Source organism: Nyctereutes procyonoides, unplaced genomic scaffold (genome assembly GCF_905146905.1).
Source record: "Nyctereutes procyonoides isolate TBG_1078 unplaced genomic scaffold, NYPRO_anot_genome, whole genome shotgun sequence".
In the NCBI taxonomy this organism is placed as follows: Eukaryota; Metazoa; Chordata; class Mammalia; order Carnivora; family Canidae; genus Nyctereutes; species Nyctereutes procyonoides.
This window is the reverse complement of record NW_026575048.1, coordinates 6,691,182-6,698,363: the sequence shown is the minus strand read 5'-3', so window position 1 is coordinate 6,698,363 and position 7,182 is coordinate 6,691,182. Positions and strand designations below refer to the sequence as shown.

The following is a 7,182-nucleotide window of genomic DNA, read 5'->3' as shown; positions in this document are numbered from 1 at the left end:
CCACCTGCTCGGGGGCACTAAGCCCGGCGGGCTGTTGGGACTCAGCAGAGCTGAGGAGAACTGGGAGAAGCCGGATGATGTCGCGGCCCGGAGGGAGGCCACGGGGAGGGCAGGGGCCGCGGCTCTGCGGCTGGAGGCCTGTGGCTCCGGACAGCCTCTGGCAGCTCCCGGGCATGCCGCCTCCCTGACACAGCCCTATGATTCGTGCCTCAACCTGGCTCAGCTACTGGGGCCCCGAGCCAGGGGCAGAGTTTTCTAGGCCGCGGCAACAAGATCAGCCATCCCGGGAGCATTGGCTGCGCCGAGGGGGGGGGATGCAGCAGCAACGGGGAGGCTCTGAGTCACCCCGGGGCAGCGGGAGGGCCGGGGGCCTCTCTCTCTGGGAGAGACACAAAGTAAAACAAGCCCCAGACACAAACTGCACCCTCTGCCCCAGGTTCTTAGATCTTCTGCGTCCCCAAATGCCTCTGTTGGCTGCTACCTACTCTCTATTCACGGAGAGGAGTGTTAGAAGGAGGAGCTCTTCCTTCATGCCTGAGGACAGCCCCAGGGAGTTGGGAGGCTGAGCCAGGCACACACCAGGAAGCCCATGGCAGCCATTTGTGCCCTGTGAGGGAGCCCCCTCCCTCCCCTCCCCCATCTCAGGGGACTCCCCTCCCTCCCCTCCCCCATCTCAGGGGACTCCCCTCCCTCCCCTCTCCCATCTCAGGGGACTCCCCTCCCTCCCCTCCCCCACCTCAGGGGACTCCCCATCCTCTCCTCCCCCACCTCAGGGGACTCCCTCTCCCCTCCCCCACCTCTCCTCCCCCAGCAGGTTGGGTCCCTGTGACGTTGGTCACGGATTCTGTTGGGGCCTCTGAGAAGTTTGCCCTGCCCCGGAGGTGTTGACAGATTGGCCTGGAAATCTGGGTCAGCAACGGGCAAGTCCCTGCAGGCGGCCCCAGTGCCCGGAGACCAAGACGGAGACAGGCCTGGCTCTAAGAGCGGTGAGCTCAGCCGCCGACCTAGAACCGGCTGCTATGACACATCTCATTTCCGTGCGCGCCCAGAAACCCTTTCTGCGGAGGCAGCACAGCATCAGGAGAGGACAGGAGCTTAGGAGTCACCCAGTCTCTGGATCCGGCTCAGAGGTTTGACTGTGGGTTGTCACATCATCCCCCGTTCCCTGGGGAGCATGCAGGGTCCCCTCTGGCCGACCCTTTGGCCAATGACTTCCTCTGAAGCTGGCCAGCTGGTCCTGCAGCAGAACAAGAAACCCTCACAGGTCTCAAAATCCTTCCCCCCAGTCTCCCCAGGACAGCGGCCACCACCAAGGACAAAGGTCCGCGAGGGACAAAGGCCCCAAGGAGACAAGGAGCCTCGAAGGGGGACAGGCCCTCGATTGACTTCAGTTGAAGCCGAGCTCGGAGGAGCCTAAGAAGGCCCTAGGGTTCTGCAGGCAGTGGGTACGGAAGTCCCTTTGATACAAATGCTCTGAACAATTCATGAATTTTTCTCACTGACACCTTTATCCATCCACTTGTTCCTCCGGCTCATCTGTTCGGGAACAGAGCAGACCGGTTGTGTCCTTGTGTCCTCGTGTCCTCGTGTCCTTGAGGCTGGAGGAGGAGTGGCCCTCCTGGTTCAGCAGGCCTGGAGACTTCTGGCACCAGGGGTGGGGCAGGAGGCGCCAAGGTGACAAGTCCCCAGCGGGCAGAAATGCACGTGATTTTCCCATTTCACAGATGAGAAAACTAAGAGAGGAAAGTGTCTGACCAAAGTCGCAGACTTTGGGAGGTGGAGATTGAGCCAGGAACCTGGGGAGGCAAGAGAGGAGGGGAAGGAGGGGAGGAAGGAGGGAGGAGGGAAGGGGGGAGGCCCCAGAGCTCATGCTGGAGTCAGCGGGGAAGTGCAGAGAGGCTCCCCGCCCCAGCCGGCCGGACCCTGGGGTCTGAGGCACCCCTCCCGCCCCACGGAGGCCCGGCTCCGCCAGCGCTCCAGCTGCTGTGTGCCCCTGCCCTCTGGTGGCAAGATCTGGAAACGTCACCGCTGCCCAGAAGCGCGTCTAATGGAAAGTGGATGCAGGTCGGTCCAGCGGCTTCTGTGTGCCAGGACCTGAGCTGGGGATCCAAGAAAGAGGAGAATGGCCTTGTGTCTGAGAATGCACCTTTTAGGGGAGAAGCTAGAGGAGGAACAGACCCTGACAATACCATGAGGGAGGGTCATGGCTGGGGGGAGCTTGGGGTGCCACAGAATAGGACTGTTTTAAAACAATGCAGCCCCAAATCTATCAGTAGGAGCCTTTCCCAGCTGAAGGCCCCACCAGACCCAGGAGAAGTTCGCCAGTCCCTGCTCTGGAGGCCCTAGGCTGCCCCTCAGGGTGGGGTTCCAGAGGGTGCATCTGAGAGAGGTTTTCAGCTGTGTCTGCAAAGGAGCCTCAGGGTTTGTGGGGTGAGTGGGATGGGCCCCATGCCTTTTCACTGGCCTACCAGTGGGGCACAGGGACGTGGAGCCTTCCTCCATCTCAGCACTCACTCGCCACTGCAGCAGTGACTGTAGGGAGGCCCATCTGACAGTAGAAGCCACCAGGCCCTGACCTTGGCCAACACCCCCTAGAATTTCCAGGTCCTGGAACCCGTGCTGCCCGGGGAAGACACGTGCATCACTCTGCAGTTCACCTGAGCCCAGGGGCTCGAGACACTCTCACTCCTCCATCTTCCACACTGGAGAGGCCAAGTTAACAAGTTGGTTAAGTGCTTGCTTGGGCCTTATGGCATCCTGTGACCTTTAGACATTCTCTTGGGACTTTAGTGTCCCCATCAGTGAGATGCTGATAAGAAGACTAGTGCCCACTCCGAGGGATGTGGATGGCGCCATAAGGATGAAAGGTATTGGCACACGTAGAACAAGCACGTAGAACAGTGTTTGGCAGCTGGTGAGTGCTGTTTACACCGGCCCTTCTTTCTTTTGTCAGTGTTTGCTCTGTCACTGTCACGGCAGATGGTACCTATGAGGACAGAGGCCCAGGAGAAGGAGGTGTCTCGCCTGAGGACACCATGCAAGCCAGGGCCATGCTGAGTGTGGAGCCTGAGAGTAGGGCTCCATCCTGTGTGCTCCTGAGACCATGCCACAGCCTGGAATTGGTACAGCCCCTCGTGTGAGAGTCCCTGAGCAGCTCTCTTCACTGAGGACTTAGCTCAGGAATCTCCTGTGGGACCTGCAGGGCAGCTGCCATCTGGTTTCAGAGCCACGTCACCCACAGTTTACACTGGCTAAGGGCAATATATCTCCCGAGCTTGTCTTTCTGGAAGCTGATGAGCTCTCAAGCCTCATTACTCGGAGTGTGATTCTTGAACTAGCGGCATTGATATCACCTGGGAGCTGGTGGGAAATGCAGAATGCCAGGCCCTGCCCCAGACCCACAGAGTCAGAATCTGCATTTTAACAAGAGCCTGAGTGATCGGTGTGCATGTTACGATTGGAGGAATGAATGTCTCAAGCACCTGGGCTCAGGTGGGCCATGAACTGCAGGGTGATACTTGTGCCTTCACCTGGGCAGCATCTATGCCAGGATCTGGAGATTCTAGGGGTGATGGCCAAGGTCAGGGCCTCATGGCTCCTCCTGACAGCCAGGCCTCCCCACAGTCACTGAAGTACTGCAGCACTGGCGAAGGAGTGCTGAGCTAGAGGAAGGTTCCAAGTCCCTGTGAGCCTCCATCTGCCCCGGGGGAGTCAGGAATCTGAGCTGGCACTTGAGGGGAAAATTGGAATTGGCCAGGCAGACCCATGGGGGAGGGTGCTTCAGCGAAGGAAGCTGCCTGTACCAATTCCCAAGCTGGTGTTTTCAGAGGATGGGGTTGGCAGACCTTACTCGAACACCGTCAGGGCCCAGGCCCATGCGTTCAATGTCTACACATTCAAAAGTTATAAATCAAGTTCATAAACAATTAAACTATGTTCCAGCCTCTTACCTTGACAAATAAGCTTCATAGGGACCTAGAAGTCCAGGATCAAATTTAGAATTTTTGGCTTTCTTGGACTTATATGCCCAAACAGGATGGTGTGGAGTGAGCCAGCCCCTGCCCACCCTCTTCCTGCTCTGCACCCCCACTGCACCCCACCTGGAGGACATGTGCAGGCAGGCACACAGCCTACCCATCACGCACCCCATCCTACACACAGATCTCTCCCCGGTGTATGCAAAGGGCTGGGTAGGCCCCAGGGTAATAGATGGGGTGGGGAACCCAAGGAGTCCCTGGAAATGAGGGGGGGTGGGGAGGGCCTGGGAAGACTCATCATAACCCCATGAGGAAGGCTCCAGCTGGAGAGGCCCTGTGACAATTAGACAGCAACACACCCTCACTTATAAGATACACGGATTTCAGGGATATTAAAATGTGGAAAAAAAACATGCATCTCCTATTCAACATCCAGTTGCCTTCTGATTCTCTGCCCATGACAGTTTGTTTAAACTGAACATTGCGTTGCATCTGTAGGTCAATTTGCCCAGCACCAACAATATTAACAATTTTAAATCTTAACAATATTAAGTCTTCCAATCCATGAAAATGGGCTGTCTTTTCATTTATTTAAGTCATTTAAAGATGTTTTGCAGTTTTCCAAGTAAAAGTCTTGCACTTTTTATTTATTTATTTTTTAGATTTCATTTATTTATTCATGAGAGACACAGAGAGAGGCAGAGACACAGGCAGAGGGAAAAGCAGGCTCCCTGCAGGGAGCCCCATACAGGACTCGATCCCAGGACTCCAGGATCATGACCTGAGCTGAAGGCAGATGCTCAACCACTGAACTACCCAGGTACCCCCTTACTCTTCTTTATAAAGTGTTCTTATATTCATTTCCTCTTCGGAGCCTTGCAAACCCTCTGTGAAGTAAGTAGCTTGGTGGTCATTATTAATCCATTTTGTAGATTAAAGAAGCCTCAACCAGTTAGTGGCAGAGCTGGGATTTGAACCTGTGTCCCCAGTCCTGCAGCAGAGCTAGGCCTTGGATTTGCTCTGGTGGTGGCAACTTATTCCAGCTCCTCCCTGCACAGGGGCAGGACATCTCTCCTCCATCCTCCGTGGGAGGAGCTGACTGGCCAGGTGGCAATCTCCTCTTCCCCACTGACTTGGAGGGAGGAACAGCAGGGCTGGAGCCAGATGCTTAGGGTCAGGGAAGGACGTCCAGAGGAAGGTTCTCCACACAGGCCACAGGCAGGGAGGGAACCTCCTTTGTTTAGTGTCCTCTGCCCTTGGCTGCAGTAAAAATCATGAGTGCTTTAAAAATTCCCAATGTCCAGGCTCCTCGTCAGACCATTTCAAGCTGAAGTCCAGGGAGCAGGGCCCAGAACTTGTGATTTTGAAGTGTTTAGGTGAGGTTGCCGCCAGGGTGGGAACCACTAGGTTAGATGTTGAAGTTAGAAGTCAGTCCTGAGCCATGGCTCTGCCAGGGCACACACGGAGTGAGACAGGTGGGTGGCAGGGCAGAGAGTGCAGACTTTAGATCCACGCAGACCAGGCTACCATCCCGGGCATGAAGCTTGGTTCTGTAACTCTGCACACTTCACCTCTCTGAGCCTCGATCTACTAATCCGTAGGAAGGAGACAAGTACACCTACCTTGACAGGTGTGGTCATTCTCTCCTCTCCTTGAGCCTGGCCTAGCCTGGGACTGCTTTGACCAGGAGGGTACAGCAGAAGGGACACTGCACCAGCTCTGAGCCTAAACTTCTCCCTCAGCCTCTTCCCTGACTTTTCTGGTAAGGAGAATAAGACTGGGAGGCAACTTGCCCAAGTGGAAGGAACAGCATGCAACCCTTCCTCTTGAGCAACAGACTTGGCCAGGCTTTCCAAGTGTGAGTCCTAGTTCGGCCTCTCCCCAGCTGTGTAACCTTGGGCTGGTTCATTAACCTCTCTGTGCAGATGCCTCCTCTTTTGTTAAGTGCTGATAAAATGGGCTGTTGTAGGGTTTAAGTGGGAATGGCACCAGCCCTGTACGCCCTGCCCTGTGTTAGCGGTTAGGCTCCCAGTGGCTCCTACAGGCACCAGGGGGCAGCGAGGTCTTCCCCGGGTGGGGGCCCCTTGGCTCTGTCCTGATGCAGTGGCTGCAGGTTATTTTTAACCAGGAAGCTCTGCCAGCCCTGGCGGAGAGGTTATTTGGGGCCCAGCCGCAGCTGTGCAGGTCTGTGGGCTTGTTTTTGAGGAGGAAGGGCAGAAGGGCCTGGGAAAACCCCCTGTTTCCCACTGGTCCCCTCTTTTCCCCTCTGGAAACAACAGACCATGCAGGGGGTGTCAGGGTGGGGCAGGATTTCCCCTCTTGGGGAGGCCCTCACTTCCCCCCAGAGCTCATATATCCGAAATCAGCTTAAAGCCTCCGACGGGCCTGTGGGGCCTCGGAGGTTCCATCCTCTTTGCCAAACCAAGGGCACCGGGACCCCACTTCCTGGAGGCCTGGGCACATCCTCCAGGTTCTCATGTGCTGCCCACGTCTGACCAATTCCCAAGAGCCTTGGGGCTCCTGCACCTCCAAGGAGTCTGTTCTCTGAGCTTCTCCCTGGTGAGAAGGCTTCTGAGAAGCTCAGACAGCTTCTTTTCTTTTTTAAGATTTTATTTATTTATGAGAGAGGCAGAGGGAGAAGCAGGCTCCACTCAGGGAGCCCGATGCGATGCGGGACTCGATCCCGGGTCTCCAGGATCACGCCCTGGGCTGAAGACAGCGCTAAACCGCTGAGCCACCTGGACAGCTTCTTTGAGGAGGCCTTTCTCTCATCATTAGAGCCCTTCCACCTTTGCAGCTTCTGTGTCTCCTTTGGTCACCCCTCCCCCACCTCAGTGGGCTCCCCCCTCCCCTCCCCCATCTCAGTGGGCTCCCCCTCCCCTCCCCACCTCAAAGGGCTCCCCCTCTCCCCTCCTCCACCTCAGGGAGCTCACTTCTCCCTTCTCCCCTTTGTAGAACTAAAATATCAAATCTCCCTTTTGTCCTACTTAGAACAACTTCCACCCTCCTGGAAGGCCCTGGGGGTCACTTAAGGTCCCCCCCCCCACCCAACAAAGACAGTCCTTCCCCTTCCACCAAGAGGCATTATGATACCAGTTGATAAACTTTCAGGGCACCTGGGTGGCTCAGAGGTTGAGCGTCTGCCTTCACCTCAGGGCGTGATCCCGGGGTTCTGGGATCCAGTCCCACATCTGGCTCTCTGTGG

At 56.4% G+C, this 7,182-nt stretch overlaps 1 long non-coding RNA gene across 1 annotated transcript; it reads left to right on the top strand.

The window, feature by feature from the left end:
* The first annotated feature begins 954 nt into the window (after positions 1 to 954).
* On the top strand, positions 955 to 4,909 carry LOC129510775 (uncharacterized). Its single transcript, XR_008664699.1, has 3 exons — positions 955 to 1,130; positions 1,287 to 1,445; positions 4,640 to 4,909. It is a non-coding gene; the product is annotated as an uncharacterized LOC129510775 (long non-coding RNA).
* Positions 4,910 to 7,182: the final 2,273 nt, after the last annotated feature.